Raw genomic sequence first — 16330 nt, 5'->3', positions numbered from 1 at the left:
ATTACTATTGTGATAAATGATCAGGACTGTCTTTATGAGAACAATTTTTGCTTTTGACCAACATTGCATCAATAAGTGTGTGCATTTGACATCTTTGTTATTGTAATTATGAAAAAAATTTTCAAATCTGTATTGGCCACTGCCCAAAACAATTTGTAAATTTTTTTGTGGGGAGCATGGGGGCTATGTAAGTAATCTGTTTAGGTTCTTATATTGGTAACGCCACCGCCACGTAGCGCTCTGTATGAAAATCACTGGCTGTGCTGTGTGCAGTCTGTGGCTGGGTGGCATTGTTGGAATTTGCTATTGTAGTGTTGGGCAGTTGGCTGTTAACAGCGCGTAGGGTTGTGCGGTTGGAGGTAAGCCGCCAGCAGTTGTGGATGTGGGGAGTGAGATGGCGGAGTTTTGAGAGCCGATGATCTGGACAGAAACAGTAAATTTGTAAGACTGGATATTATGACTTTTGAAACTGTTAAGGTAAATACATTGTTTGTTCTCTATCAAAATCTTTCATTTGCTAACTATGTCTATCAGTAGTTAGTGCCTTCAGTAGTTAGAATCTTTTATTTAGCTGGCAGTATTGGCGCTCGCTGTATTGTAGTAGTTCGAGTAACGAAGATTTTTGTGAGGTAAGAATTCTGAAAGGTATAGGTTATTCTTAGTCAGGGCCATTCTTTCATAGGGATTACTGAAAGTCAGATTGCGTTGCGTTAAAAATATTGTGTGTCACTTTAGTGAATGTCTGAGTACTTTCGGTTTTGCTCAGCTGTTTGAAAATCAAATAACATAAGATGTTTATCAGCACAGTAATTCATTAATTTTTCTAAGGGGACGTTACAAGGCAACCTGTTCATATAGGACTTCCTGATCTCTGCAGTCATCCCAGACATAAATACAGGCTGTCAGAAACAAATTAAATGTGTCCAGCACAACAACACCCTCACTTCTTTACTGATATCAGAGATCGTTATTAAACACAATCGAAAACCTGCATTGGAAAGTGAACAAGTCTAGAAATGTACACAAAAGTTTAATTTGACTGAAGGTTCACATAGTCAAATTTTACTGCAAGAACATGTTTAGTTATGGCACTGTCACCAACACTCATGCATAGAAGAGATATACAATAAAACATACGTTTGATAAATGAGGTGTGACATGTACAAAAAAACAACAATAAAACGAAAATAGACAAGTAAGCATCAACAAGATGTGAGTCATGATGTGTGGTAGACTGAGAATGAATATGCGAATAATTTACTAAAAAAAAAAAGTTTTGCTTGAGTGAATGTAAATTGTACCAACATATATACTACCCCACAGCCTAGACCTTCGTACATGTAATATGTATTGTAAACTGTACATGTATGTAGAGACGCAATGAAGACAGTTATTAGTTGTTGTGCGAGTATATTTAATTAACGCTAAATTATGGTCATACAGACATCAAAGGTATGGCAGAACAGTGACACTACAAATTAATTCTGTGGCCAGGTAAAACACTTAAACGAAAGTCAGTTGCCATAAATTCTAGTGTTTATTACAAAACCTGATGTAAACATAGGCAATAGTTGCAGTAAAGTACAATATAAACATTTTTGATTATCCTGTTCATTAAAAAATATTTTTGCAACTACGTGAAATGGTTGCATGCAACTACGGTTGGTGAAGATTCAAGATAAAGAACTCTTAGGAGAAGTTAGTACAGTCCTAGCATGACTGATCCGTTTCCGGGATCCGATGACAGTGACTGCCGAAAATCTGAGTTTCTAATGTTATGCATCTCATGGAAAATCTGATGTTCACTAAACACGTCGTGACCTATAAATGCCACAGCCGATCCCAGATCTTTTCGTTTTTTAACTGTGTTGTTATGCTGACCACCGATACTGCTGTTGAATTTTTTGTGCGCTTGTATAAGCGCAGCCACTGCATCTACATCTGCATCTACATCTGCACCTACATCTACATACATACTCCGCAATCCACCATACGGTGCGTGGCAGAGGGTACCTCGTACCACAATTAGCATCTTCCCTCCCTGTTCCACTCCCAAACAGAACGAGGGAAAAATTACTGCCTATATGCCTCTGTATGAGCCCTAATCTCTTATCTTATCTTTGTGGTCTTTCCGCGAAATATAAGTTGGCGGCAGTAAAATTGTATGCAGTCAGCGTCAAATGCTGGTTCTCTAAATTTCCTTAGTAGCGATTCACGAAAAGAACGCCTCCTTTCCTCTAGAGACTCCATCCGAGTTCCTGAAGCATTTCCGCAACACTCGCGTGTTGATCAAACCTACTAGTAACAAATCTAGCAGCCCGCCTCTGAATTGCTTCCATGTCCTCCCTCAACCCGATCTGATAGGGATCCCAAACGCTCGAGCAGTACTCAAGAATAGGTCGTATAAGTGTTTTATAAGCGGTCTCCTTTACAGATGAACCACATCTTTCCAAAATTCTACCAATGAACCGAAGACGACTATCCGTCTTCCCCATAACTGCCATCACATGCTTGTCCCACTTCATATCGCTCTGCAATGTTACACCCAAATATTTAATCGACGTGACTGTGTCAAGCGCTAGACTACTAGTGGAGTATTCAAACATTACGGGATTCTTTTTCCTGTTCATCTGCATTAATTTACATTTATCTATATTTAGAGTTAGCTGCCATTCTTTACACCAATCACAAATCCTGTCCAAGTCATCTTGTATCCTCCTATAGTCATTCAACGTCGATACCTTCCAGTACGCCAAAGCATCATCAGCAAACAGCCGCACATTGCTATCCACCCTATCCAAAAGATCATTTATGTAGATAGAAAACAACAGCGGACCTACCACACTTCCCTGGGGCACTCCAGGTGATACCCTCACCTCCGATGAACACTCACCATCGAGGACAACGTACTGGGTTCTATTACTTAAGAAGTCTTCGACCCACTCACATATTTGGGAACCAATCCCATATGCTTATACCTTAGTTAGGGGTCTGCGGTGGGTCACCGATTCAAACGCTTTCCGGAAGTCAAGGAATATGGCATCCGTCTGATACCCTTCATCCACGGTTCGCAAGATATCATGTGAAAAAAGGGCGAGTTGCGTTTCGCAGGAGCGATACTTTCTAAGGCCGTGCTGATGCATGGACAGCAACTTCTCTGTCTCAAGGAAATTCATTATATTCGAACTGAGAATGTGAGATATGCATAATCGGAGATCTGCTCCAAGCGGTGACTCTGTCGACTACGATGCCCGTGAAACCCAAGAAGCTACCTAGGTCAAACTTGACGCCTTGCTCCAGTTGGAGGTACAAAATAATATAACGACTATTCACTGTGAAATCGGAAACCGAAGTCTGCGAGCAGTATTCTAAGTGTTTTTCCTGCAAGCAGAGGCTCAGGAGTCTCTCCAACGCCTCCTGTCCTCTCTCTAAACACCACTTCATGGCGAGCCAATCAGAACATCTTCCAAACAGTTATCCAATGCTAACGAGCAATTTTTCCGGAGCATCTCCCTCAAAATACACTACTGGCCATTAAAGTTGCTACACCAAGAAGAAATGCAGTTGATAAACGGGTATTCATTGGACAAATATGTTATGCTAGAACAATCATGTGATTACATTTTCACGCAATTTGGGTGCATAGATCCTGAGAAATCATTACCCAGAACAACCACCTCTGGCCGTAATAACGGCCTTGATACGCCTGGGCATCGAGTCAAACAGAACTTGGATGGCGTGTACAGGTACAGCTGCCCATGCAGCTTCAGCACGGTACCACAGTACATCAAGAGTAGTGACTGCCGTATTGTGACGAGCCAGTTAGTTGCTCGGCCACCATTGACCAGACGTTTTCAGTCGGTGAGAGATTTGGAGAAAGTGCTAGCCAGGGCAGCAGTCGAACATTTTCTGTGTCCAGAAAGGCCCGTACAGGATCTGCAACATGCGGTCGTGCGTTATCCTTCTGAAATGTAGGGTTTCGCAGGGATGAATGAAGGGTAGAGCCACGGGTCGTAACACATCTGAAATGTAACGTCCACTATCCAAAGTGCCGTTAACCCGAACAAGAGGTGACCGAGACGTGTAACCAATGGCACCCAAGACCATCACACCGGGTGATACGCCAGTATGACGATGATGAATACACGCTTCCAATGTGCATTCACCGCGATGTCGCCAAACACGGATGCGGCCATCATGATGCTGTAAACAGAACCTGGATTCATCCGAAAAAATGACGTTTTGCCATTCGCGCACCCAGGTTCGTCGTTGAGTACACCATCGCAGGCGCTCCTGTATGTGATGCAGCGTCAAGGGTAACTGCAGCCATGGTCTCCGAGCTGATAGTCCATGCTGCTGCAAACGTCGTCGAACTGTTCGTGCAGATGCTTGTTGTCTTGCAAACGTCCCCATCTGTTGACTCAGGGATCGAGACGTGGCTGCACGATCCGTTACAGCCATGCGGATAAGATGCCTGTCATCTCCACTGCAAGTGATGCGAGGCCGTTAGGATCCAACACGCGTTCCGTATTACACTCCTGAACCCACCGATTCCATATTCTGCTAACAGTCATTGGATCTCGACCAACGCGAGCAGCAGTGTCGCGATACGATAAACCGCAATCGCGACAGGCTACAATCCCACCTCTATCAAAGTCGGAAACGTGTTGGTACGCATTGCTCCTCCTTGCACGAGGGATCACAACAACGTTTCACCAGGCAACGCCGGTCATCTGCTGTTTGTGTATGAGAAATCGGCTGGAAACTTTCCTCATGTCAGCACGTTGTAGGTGTCGCCACCGGCGCCAACCGTGTGTTGACTGTTTTCTGAAAATTGTGCCTGCGGCTGTGGTCGAGCAGTTCTAGGCGTTTCAGTCCGGAACCGCGCTGCTGCTACGGTCGCAGGTTCGAATCCTGCCATGGATGTGTGTGCTGTCCTTAGATTAGTTAGGTTTAAGTAGTTCTGGGCGTAGGGGTCTGATGACCTCAGATGTTAAGTCCCATAGTGCTTAGTGCCATTAGAACCATATGAAGTTTTGGATATAGTCTTAAATGATTAATTATACCATTTTCTGCTAATAACATGCTTTTTTTCCTCTTGAATTTCAGTATTCTGTTATAAAAACTGAAATGACATTCAAATAATTTGAAAGCCTGCTAAAACGCTCCATTCGACCCATGTGATGCCTGTGACGTCACTGGGTAGCTCGCTGCTCCTAATGTTATAATGTTAGTTCGCAGCGATGTGTTGTTTCGGAATTAACTTTTCGGAGACTGAGATACAAATAGTGTGTTGTACCATACTGTACAAATACATCTATAAAAACTCCTGAAACATGGTTTCTGAGCGTTCCAGAGAATGAGAACACGCATGAAACCTAAGTGCACTGTACCTGCAAATTGTCACCACGTCGACGCTCAAGTTCACTAAATTAAAAATGTATTGCACTGTAAAGTTAACATTAACTTACCTCCGAGATATGCTCTCCCACTATTACAACGAAGGATAGCGTCATTCAACGAAATTAAACTCCTAGTGAAAATAGTCGTTTTACCCGACTGCACCTCATTCATTCGGTAGCACAGTTGTTAGAGCGGTGGACCGTAGAATTTTATGAGACGATGTTCATACATCACTGGTTTGAATCTAACCCGAAAGAACATTTTAACTTATTTGTAAGACGACTCGACAGTCCTCTCATATGAAAACCAAATCACGTTACAAAACTTCCCCATACTGATCAGAAACAGAATTTTATTGTGTTTAAAATGCTGTTTACATGCGCTTACATTTGCAATCGCTGTTCACACAAGTCGCGTTGAAACAGATATTTCCTATTTAATGTGGTCACACACTTTCTACCTTATCAGAAACAGGATTTTTGTCTTCGTGCTGTCCACCTGGGATCCTTATTGTTTACTCTTTTGCAGTTTCATCGTCGTATACAGAGAAGAAGTAAGTCGTCTTGCTTTATATCTCTCCGTATGTCCTCACCTCCTAGACCTCGCTGTAATGGGGCGTGTGGTAATATCTTTACTACTAGCAGCGCTTTCCAAAAGAGTGAATTGTTTGTTGGCAAAGTAAATGCATTTATTCTCTGTTGTCCGTTTCTCACGCTATGACTAATGTGAAACTATATATAACACATCCCACAATCGAAACAACTGCTATAGTCAGTTCTTGCTAACGCTATTTTCTTATTTCGTGTAAAACTTTTAAAAATATATGACCCTTCAGCGATTCGAACTTGTGAGTTCCTTACCTGCAGTCGTATGCGCTATCCATTCTGCTACCAAACGCGTGCTAGATGCAGTGTCATTACTGAGTATCTTATACAGAGGAAAGCAGCACTAAGTTTTGCCAACTATAATTTTATTTTGCTTTTTGTCGTAGCTCATGACTGACAGTCGACAATCTAGTTATAACATACGGACCCATTTGCAAAATTTCTACAGTTATTAAGTTTTGAGCGAGTTTAATGATGTTGTTTCCAACGGCCTTGGCGCAGTGGTAACACCGGTTCCCGTCAGAACACCGAAGTTAAGCGCTGTCGGGCTGGGCTAGCACCTGGATGGGTGACCATCCGGTCTGCCGAGCGCTGTTGGCAAGCGGGGTGCATTCAGCCCTTGTGAGGCAAACAGAGGAGCTACTTGACTCAGAAGTAGCGGCTTTGGTCTTGGAAACTGACATACGGCCGGGAGAGCGGTGTGCTGAACACATGCCCCTCCATTCTGCATCCAGTGACGCCTATCGGCTGAGGATGACACCGTACCGTTGGGCCTTCATGGTCTGTTCGGCCGGAGTTTAGTGTTTAGTTTTAATGATGTTGCAGACAGCAGGGCAAAGGACATCTGTCGTTTCACATATCGCAGCTCTAAATGAGTGGAGCACAAACGCGTCAACTATTGCAAGGACTCCACTATCAGAGTTCAAAAAATTCCTTTCTATTATTACTTAAAAGTTGTAATTGCGTTTTCCATCACTAAATACCTAAACTATTTGCGAAAAAAGTACGTAAAAACCTCGTAACTTCAGCTAACTTTTCCTATAACCCATGTATACCTTCGTCGTATTGCTAGTCTGTGACTTCACCAGAGCATTAGCCAACAACAGAGCTCTTTCTATTACGTGACCACATGTTGGTATTTAATGATTTTAAGCTTTAATTACATAAAAATGACATATTTTGTGAGAATATTGACGGTAAATGTTACTTAAGCGTTATAATCTATCAGAGTAACAACAATCCGAACCAAATTTTTAACGTAGGAAAGTAGCCTATTCCCATATTTTCGTCCAGAGGACTACGTGACTTCAGTTAAAGAAAGGTAATTTGTTTGGCTTCGTCCTGTCAGTTACTCAAAGAAGTCCATTATTCAACGTAACAGCATAACAGCCTGTTTCCCCCAAATATCCAGATATTGCTGAAACTTCCTGGTAGATTAAAACTGTGTGCCGCATCGAGACTCGAACTCGGGACCTTTGCCTTTCGCGGGCAAGTGCTCTACCATCTGAGCTACCCAAGCACGACTCACGCCTCGTCCTCACAGCTTTGCTTCCGCCAATACCCCGTCTCCTACTTTCCAAACTTCACAGAAGGTCTCCTGCGAACCTTGCAGAACTAGCATTCCTGGAAGAAAGGATATTGCGGAGACATGGCTTAGCCACATCCTGGGGGATGTTTCCAGAATGAGATCTTCACTCTGCAGCGGAGTGTGCGCTGATATGGAACTTCCTGGCAGATTAAAACTGTGTGCCCGACCAAGACTCGAACTCGATACCTTTGCATTTCGCGGGCAAGTGCTCTCAGCTGGTAGAGCACTTGCCCTCGAAAGGCAAAGGTCCTGAGTTCGAGTCTCGGTCCGGCACACAGTTTTAATCTGCCAGGATGTTTCATATCAGCGCACATTCCGCTGCAGAGTGAAAATCTCATTCTGGATCCAGAGATTGCTGTTTACACTTTTCATGAGGGCCTGGCTAAAAGTATTTTGGGACGAGAAAGCTGTGGTCTCGTACTGTCTAAAGCATAGGCTCGTAAATGCCTTCCCATCTCTGCCTGTTACTTTCACAGAGGCCGTGGTCCACAGTGGTGCAATATCTTCCTGTATACAGGTTTGCACCGTGCTGCTTCTGTGTTTGTACACAAAGCATGTTGCTGCTCGCTAGCCGAAACATGTAACTGCCCTCTAGAAAAGTGTTTTAGGATGTGGGTTCAAATGGTTCAAATGGCTCTGAGTATTATGGGACTTAACTTCTGAGGTCATCAGTCCCCTAGAACTTAGAACTACTTAAACCTAACTAACCTAAGGACATCACACACATCCATACCCGAGGCAGGATTCGAACCTGCGACCGTAGCGGTCGCGTGATTCCAGACTGTAGCGCCTAGAACCGCTCGGCCACTCCGGCCGGCTTTAGGATGTGGGAGCGACGGTCAGGCCATCTGGAATTTTTCGAACTCTCACTGGGGCTTGCTAAGGGCTGTCCGTCACCAGAATGAAGTCGCATTACCGCTGGTGGCGTATTCTCTCAGCTATCTACAGGTGTCCTTCTAGGCTGCTCACTCAACAGAATAGCCTTTGGCGTGTGCTGTCCTACCTGTAGTCACGTTTCTTACATCCTGCGTTAACGGTGCCCTTAAGTCTACTTCGCTCTGCTCTCTGTCCGTAAATTTGCCAGCCCAGACAACCGCAGTTCTCAAACAAATAAACTGCTACAAGTACTTGATGTACCATCACTGTCCATAAGACAATTAAATGAAAAAAATACATGGACAGTCTTTGACAGAAATAAAGGAATATGCTATCTGCAAATTAATTCTATTTGCACAAAAATTCTAATGGTTGAAATGGCTCTGAGCACTATGGGACTTAACATCTATGGTCATCAGCCCCCTAGAACTTAGAACTACTTAAACCTAACTAACCTAAGGACATCACACAACACCCAGTCATCACGAGGCAGAGTAAATCCCTGACCCCGCCGGGAATCGAACCCGGGAACCCGGGCGTGGGAAGCGAGAATGCTACCGCACGACCACGAGCCGCGGACTCTATTTGCATACCATGGTATATAATTTGCATATCAAGTGTTGGTAACTGTGATGTCCCTTTCCTCCTTCTTCACTCGCCGGGAGGAGACGTGAGTCGTAACGATGTTCGTCCCCGTCGGTGTGACGTGGAACAGCCCCTGTAACTCTCTTAAGAACACAACTCCTCGCGTGGTTTAGAAATGTTCTGTTATCTGTACGCGTCTTCTTAGTTTATGCGAACTGGTAAACTGCAATCGTTCATTTTTATTTTTATGCCCGGTTAGTTCCGAGATGAACTAAAGTCTTGATTCTTGATTTCATAATTACGGTCATTTTTCACATCATACATAGCGAGGATGAAATTTTTCTGTCTACTATTCCGTTGCTATGCCGTTGCTACGTCCAGTTATTAACAACGGTCCAACGAAACTCCAGAGATAACTAATGTTGGAGTAAATGTTTTTTTTTTCTTTTTTTTTATACACCGTAATACTGGTTTAAACTAATCACCCTTCACTGTCCATAATTCATGTACTCACTCAGTCACTTAAAATGTTTAAAGACTTGTATTAACACACATTGTATTGTCCGTTTAACGAGTTAGGCGACAGTCGCGCGGGATTAGCCGAGCGGTTATGGGCGCTGCATTCATGGACTGTGGGGCTGATCCCGGCCGAGGTTCGAGTCCTCCCTCGGGCATGTGTGTGTGTGTGTTCCTCCATAGGATGATTTAGGTTAAGTAGTGTGTAAGCTTAGGGACTGATGACCTTAGCAGTTAAGTCCCATAAGATTTCACACACATTTTAACAGTTAGGCGACACTAAAGATTTACCTTTTGACTCAGATTTTATTGTTCTTTCTGTAATTAATTGTTTGTCCCTACAACACACGCACACCGGTATGTCATTCAAGATTAACTTCTGTTCAGTTCAGTAAACGTGACGCTGACGACAACTTTTGACTAATCGGCGTACTTGTCTTTCTTCGTGTGTTCGTGTTATTGTGTCCTACACAAGACTACGAATTGTTTTTCTGTCGTTGATCCATTGCTCTCAAAGTTTGTAACTGTTCATCAGTACGACGGCTAAGTTCGATAAACCAATATCATTCAACTGAAGTCTAACACTCGTCTTACTATACTACTATACCGTCGCGTTGAGAACGGTAAAGATTAACTTCATCAGTCAAATGACTGAGCAATACTTCAGTCTCTACCTCACAAATTATCAAACTTCCAAAACCGAAACAAACTAATAGCGTTTGTGTCCAGACAACTATCGCAAAAGTACTCTACAGCGACTAAAGAACAACTAACTAACTGAACATTTCCATATCCGAGTTTGGTTGTAGTCGCAATGAATTACCTTTTCGAAGCGCTACATCTCTCTTCCATGGTAAATGTTATCTTTGACTGAATTACTTTCTTGGATTTAACCTTTGTTCATATAATTCTGAATTTATTCTATAGATGTCTGATAAAAAATCTAGGATACTCCTTTCCTTTTGTCTCCCCTTTTTGTGTGCTATTCTCAGTACTTGAATAATTTAGGTGTTAATCAAAATACTACCAGTGTAGATTTTATCGTCAATAGTTGCCGTCATCGGCAAGATGACTCACTTCCCTACTTTAAGTTTCCGCCGGCCGAAGTGGCCGTGCGGTTAAAGGCGCTGCAGTCTGGAACCGCAAGACCGCTACGGTCGCAGGTTCGAATCCTGCCTCGGGCATGGATGTTTGTGATATCCTTAGGTTAGTTAGGTTTAACTAGTTCTAATTTCTAGGGGACTAATGATCTCAGCAGTTGAGTCCCATAGTGCTCAGAGCCATTTGAACCATTTTTTTTAAGTTTCCACAGAGTTTGTTAATTGGGGTTTTCTGTCCTTGGGGCGTACATAACGTGAGACTCGGTGAAACGACAGTTTCGACATCTTTCACTAACTCTCCCCTATATTTCAAACTTTATGACGTCTGTGACACTTCAGTTTGTCACGGTCTGTAAATGAATGCATAATATTCCCTATCTCAGTCATACTTATGGGGACCACCCTCATTCACATTTCCTTGCTGTACAGTGTGGAGAAGGCGCTTATGTATATCTTGCATGACATTATAGTTAAGTTTTCGAATGGTTACTGCTGGGAATATAGGAGGACGACGTAGGTTACCTTCAGTCTGAAGGATTCCCAACAATTAGTAATAAAATGGTATTTATTAAATAAATATGAAGAAATGCCCAGCTTAAGTATTGCTTCTTCTCGTAAAATGTCCAGCACATTTATTACAAGTCCTCTGAAAAATTAAAGTCGTGTCACTGTGCCTACGTAGAGTCCAGAGAAAAAAAAAGGTTAAAATGGCTCTGAGCACTATGGGACTTAATATCTGAGGTCATCAGTCCCCTACAACTTAGAACTACTTAAACCTAACTAACCTAAGGACATCACACACATCCATGCCCGAGGCAGGATTCGAACCTGCGAGCGTAGCGGTCGCGCGGTTCCAGACTGAATCGCCTAGAACCGCTCGGCCACACGGGCCGGCGTAGAGTCCAGAGCTGCCTTCAATGCCTACAGAGCCTGAGTCTCGGAGACGGAGAAACGCTGCAGCTTGTTGACTCGGCGGTAAATGGATACTGTACATGACTCCGCGCGCTGATGAAAACTGTATGCCGTAGCTAAGTGCCCGCATCTCGTGGCCGTGCGGTAGCGTTCTCGCTTCCCACGCCCGGGTTCCCGGGTTCGATTCCCGGCGGGGTCAGGGATTTTCTCTGCCTCGTGATGGCTGGGTGTTATGTGCTGTCCTTAGGTTAGTTAGGTTTAAGTAGTTCTAAGTTCTAGGGGACTGATGACCATAGATGTTAAGTCCCATAGTGCTCAGAGCCATTTGAACCATTTGAGTAGCTAAGTGTTCCGGTAATTAACGAGGCATCGACCAATCGCTATCCACACACGTGATGCCCACGGGTTGGCATCTGCGCCCCCAGGCGGGCTTTGCTATAGTTTGTACTGCCAAGCTATTCAGCTGCTGCATTACGAGTGTTTCGCGCTCGGCTTATCGATTGTGGTGCGGTGCTCTCTGGAGTCGTGAGCACCGTCACCATACTTACAACAACAAGAATCTGAACAATCAAAAAAGAAAATCGGTTCAGATCTTTGAGTGAAAAACACACTTAATTCGGGACATGAACTAGTTTTCCCTGTCAACGTGTGGTGCCCCCTTTAGTATTAGTTTAGATTTGACATAACGTCCACACACACACACACACACACACACACACACACACACACATCTACCAGCTACGTTCAAACACTTTTATTTGAAATTAAATGTGAAAATATGAGAAATAACTGTATAAATCACAAAAATCAATTTTAGAAACGTATAATCACAAGTGAATTCACCCAAATACGCTAGTGCTTACAAAGAGCCCAAAAAATCAATACGTTCCCACTTCATTAACGACTCAAACATATAAACAACGACTGTAAAATTACACAATGATAAATTTATATGTAAATCACGTAGCATAACATTGAGAAACAAATTATCTAGTGTTGAAGCAGATAAATGCCATAGAGGTAAAAGATTAACTTTACAAAAATACAGTCACCGTCTTGCCAGAAGGAAAGAAAATAAATAAAAAAAACTATTTCATTATCTGAACGTTCGTCAAAAAAGTGTAAAAGATATTTGAATGATGACTGCTAACAGCCGTTAAGTAATGCATAAAATGCATATCTGAACCATCAGCTGATTGTGTTTTCAAGCCAAATTCTACCGGTTTCGGTCTTGGACCATCATCATGGATGAAGAGTTAAAATGATTTAAGCCACCATATTGCATCAGTCATTATTTAAAATGTGTAGTACGTGCCATGACTGCAAATATATGAGATAGGGCTTTAAAGCAAACATCCAAATACTAAATATATACATACTACACATTTTATATAATGACTAATGTACTAAATGTATACTTTAGCATTTGGATGTTTACTTTTAAACTCCTATGTCATATATTTACATTCATGGTACGCACTACACATTTTAAATGCGATATGGTGGCTTAAATCATTTTAACCCTTCATCCGTGAAGATGGTCCAAGACCGAAACCGGTAGAATTTGGGTTTAAAATAAAAACAGCTGATGGTTCAAATACGCATTTTATAAAAAAGTATAAATTTAATTCACCAAATACCTTTTTTTTCCTACATTGAGTTAGTGAGGGCACATCTCACACAGGACAATACTATTTATTTTGTTGGGACTTTTGGAGATAGACTGTTAACACATGTATTATGGGGACGAAGAATCATTGCTGCTCATCTGTGGAGGGCGAAGCTCTAGTTCCTCGGCGAATAGGTGTGAAATTGTCCTTGCTTACTGGCAAGAAGAAACACGTCACAGTTGCTGTTGTTCACCGTCGCATCTAATGCATTAGTGACAGCTGGCATGGGCATACTCAAAGAGATGGGGGCGGGGGAGGGGGTGGGGGGAGGCGGAGTCTAGCGAGTCCGGACGCCGAAAGATATTTTCATTTCCAATCATACGACGAAAATCGGATATGCACTAGAAATAGTCAACAAGGGCAACGATACGTTTAAACTATCTGTACATCCATAGGACTATCGGCTATCGCCCATCTCTATTTTAGCCAAGACCAATGGTTGGTCTTGCTTTAGCTCAGTTGTCGTTTCGTTAATCAGTAGAGTTCTTACTGTACTACTCTAATGGCCTAATTATCTATCTATAGCAGCTAAATATTAGCACTGGAGTTTCTTTAAAGTCAGTAAAGCCATTAGACTGTTTTTTATTTGTAGTGCTACATTTACGCGATCATGATTTCGGCTTTTAATGCCATGATAGGGTTTTAATTTTATACAGAGCCTAAGATGGGATACTGCCGTATTTAAAATACACTATTAGACACATTGTCTAAGTGCCAATATTTCTGGTAAAAGCCTACTGCTTTGTTTTATCACTGAGTATACCATCTTGACTCAAGAGACGCTCTTTATCAAGCGCCAAGACGGTATACTCAGTGATAATACAAAGCAGTAGACTTTTACCAGAAATATTGGCACTTAGACAATGTGTCTAATAGTGTATTTTAAATACGGCAGTATGCCATCTTAGGCTCTGTATAACATTAAAACGCTTGATAATGGAATTGTAAAACCGAAATCATGATCGTATAAATGTAACACTGCAAATAAAAAAAGACTCTAATGGCGGTACTGACTTTAAAGAAATATATTATGACTATGGCCCCACATTATGAAAAAATTATTAAGCACTGGAGCTGTTATTTGGGTGCTGGTAGAACTTTGGCGTTGCAATGTTGTATTTCATACGCAGCAGAGCGGTAAATACGATAATAACTGAAATCAGTGCATAAAAATGCACTTGGATTTGTTTGGGTCGTCCAAAAATCGCGTTGCTTAACAAAAACATCGCCCTAACTGCGATGGTTGCATCGCTTTTAACAATTTGTTCAATATTCTATCGTTAGTAGGCCAAATGGCAAAATATAGCCCAATCTGGCCACCTGGCCGGTACTCAGTTATGAAAACCAGTTCCGGTATTATACAATGGGGGAAGGGTTTGCGAGGAGTGGAAGGGGTACATGACAGAAGAATCTGTAGTTCGTTCGTTTCTAAAAGATTTTTTCAGCAGGCTGCTTGTGTTTGTCCCAGACGACTGTACCTTTCATCCCCCATCTCCCATCCGTCCGAAATCTACACTAATGCTCATAAATTAAGGATAATGCTGATGCAAGGTGAAACAACGCTCTTATGGGCGGTTTGCTGGTTTAAATCACCTCGGGGTATGACCATGCGGGGCATTTGACCCGCGGTCGTCGCACGGTGGCGCTGACAGCAGTCCACATACGCAGAGGTGTGTTGGTGAATGTCAGAGTACGTTGCAGCGAGTAAGTGTGCAGACGTTTTCAGACGTGCTAATGGTGACTATGTGTTGAAAATGGCTCAAAGAATACATGTTGATGACGTTATGAGGGATAGAATGCTAGGGCGCTTGGAGGCTGGTCAAACACAACAGGTCGTAGCACGGGCCCTCCGTGTGCCACAAAGTGTGATCTCAAGATTATGGCAACGATTCCAGAAGACACGAAACGTGTCCAGGCGCTACAGTACGGGACGTCCACAGTGTACAACACCACAAGGATACCGATATCTCACAATCAGCGCTCGCAGACGGCCACGGAGTACTGCGGGTAGCCTTGCTCGGGACTTTACCGCAGCCACTGGAACAGTTGTCTCCAGACACACAGTCTACAGACGACTGGACGACGAGGTTTATTCACCTGGAGACCTGCAAGGTGCATTTCACTGACCTCTGGTCACAGGAGAGCCCGTAAAGCCTGGTGTCAAGAACATGGTCATTGCAACAGTGGTCCCAGGTTATGTTCACGGACGAGTCCAGGTATAGCCTGAGCAGTGATTCTCGCTGGGTTTTCATCTGGCGTGAACCAGGAATCAGATACCAACCCCTTAATGTCCTTGAAAGGGACCCGTATGGAGGTCGTAGTTCGATTTTGTGGGGTGGGATTACGATTGGTGCACGTACACCCCTGTAAGTCTTTGACAGAGGAATTGTAACAGGTCAGGTGTATCGGGACGTCATTTTGCACCAGTATGTCCGCCTTTTCAGGGGTGCAGTGGGTCCCACCTTCCTTCTGATGGATGATAACGCACCGCCCCACCGAGCTGCCATCGTGGAGGAGTGCCTTGAAATAGAAGATATCAGGCGAATGCAGTGGCCTGCCTGTTCTCCAGACCTAAACCCCATCAGGCACGTGTGGGATGCTCTCGGTCGACGTATCGCTGCACGTCTTCAAACCCCTCGACACTTCAGGAGCTCCGACAGGCACTGTTGCAAGAATGGGAGGCTATACCCCAGCAGCTGCTCGACCAGCTGATCCTGGGTATGCCAACCCGTTGTGCGGCCTGTGTACGTGTGCATGGTAATCATATCCAATAGTGATGTCGGGGTACATGCGCAGGAACAGTGGCGTTTTGTAGCACACGTGTTTCGGGACGGTATTTTCAACTTATCACCAATACTGTGGACTTACAGATCTGTGTCGTGTGCCGGCCGTTGGTGGCCGAGCGGTTCTAGGCGCTTCAGTATGGAACCGTGCGACCGCTACGGTCACAGGTTCGAATCCTGCCTCGGGCATGGATGTGTGTAATGTCCTTAGGTTAGTTAGGTTTAAGTAGTTCTAAGTTCTAGGGCTGATGACCAAAGCTGTTAAGTCCCATAGTGCTCAGAGCCATTTGAG

At 43.4% G+C, this 16330-nt stretch overlaps 1 pseudogene; it reads left to right on the top strand.

Moving 5' to 3' along the window:
• The first annotated feature begins 6490 nt into the window (after window positions 1–6490).
• LOC124803591 lies at window positions 6491–6608 on the top strand (annotated as a pseudogene).
• Window positions 6609–16330: the final 9722 nt, after the last annotated feature.

Source organism: Schistocerca piceifrons, chromosome 6 (genome assembly GCF_021461385.2).
Source record: "Schistocerca piceifrons isolate TAMUIC-IGC-003096 chromosome 6, iqSchPice1.1, whole genome shotgun sequence".
NCBI classification, from domain to species: Eukaryota; Metazoa; Arthropoda; class Insecta; order Orthoptera; family Acrididae; genus Schistocerca; species Schistocerca piceifrons.
The sequence above is the reverse complement of the archived record's forward strand: the minus strand, read 5'-3'. Positions and strand labels throughout refer to the sequence as shown.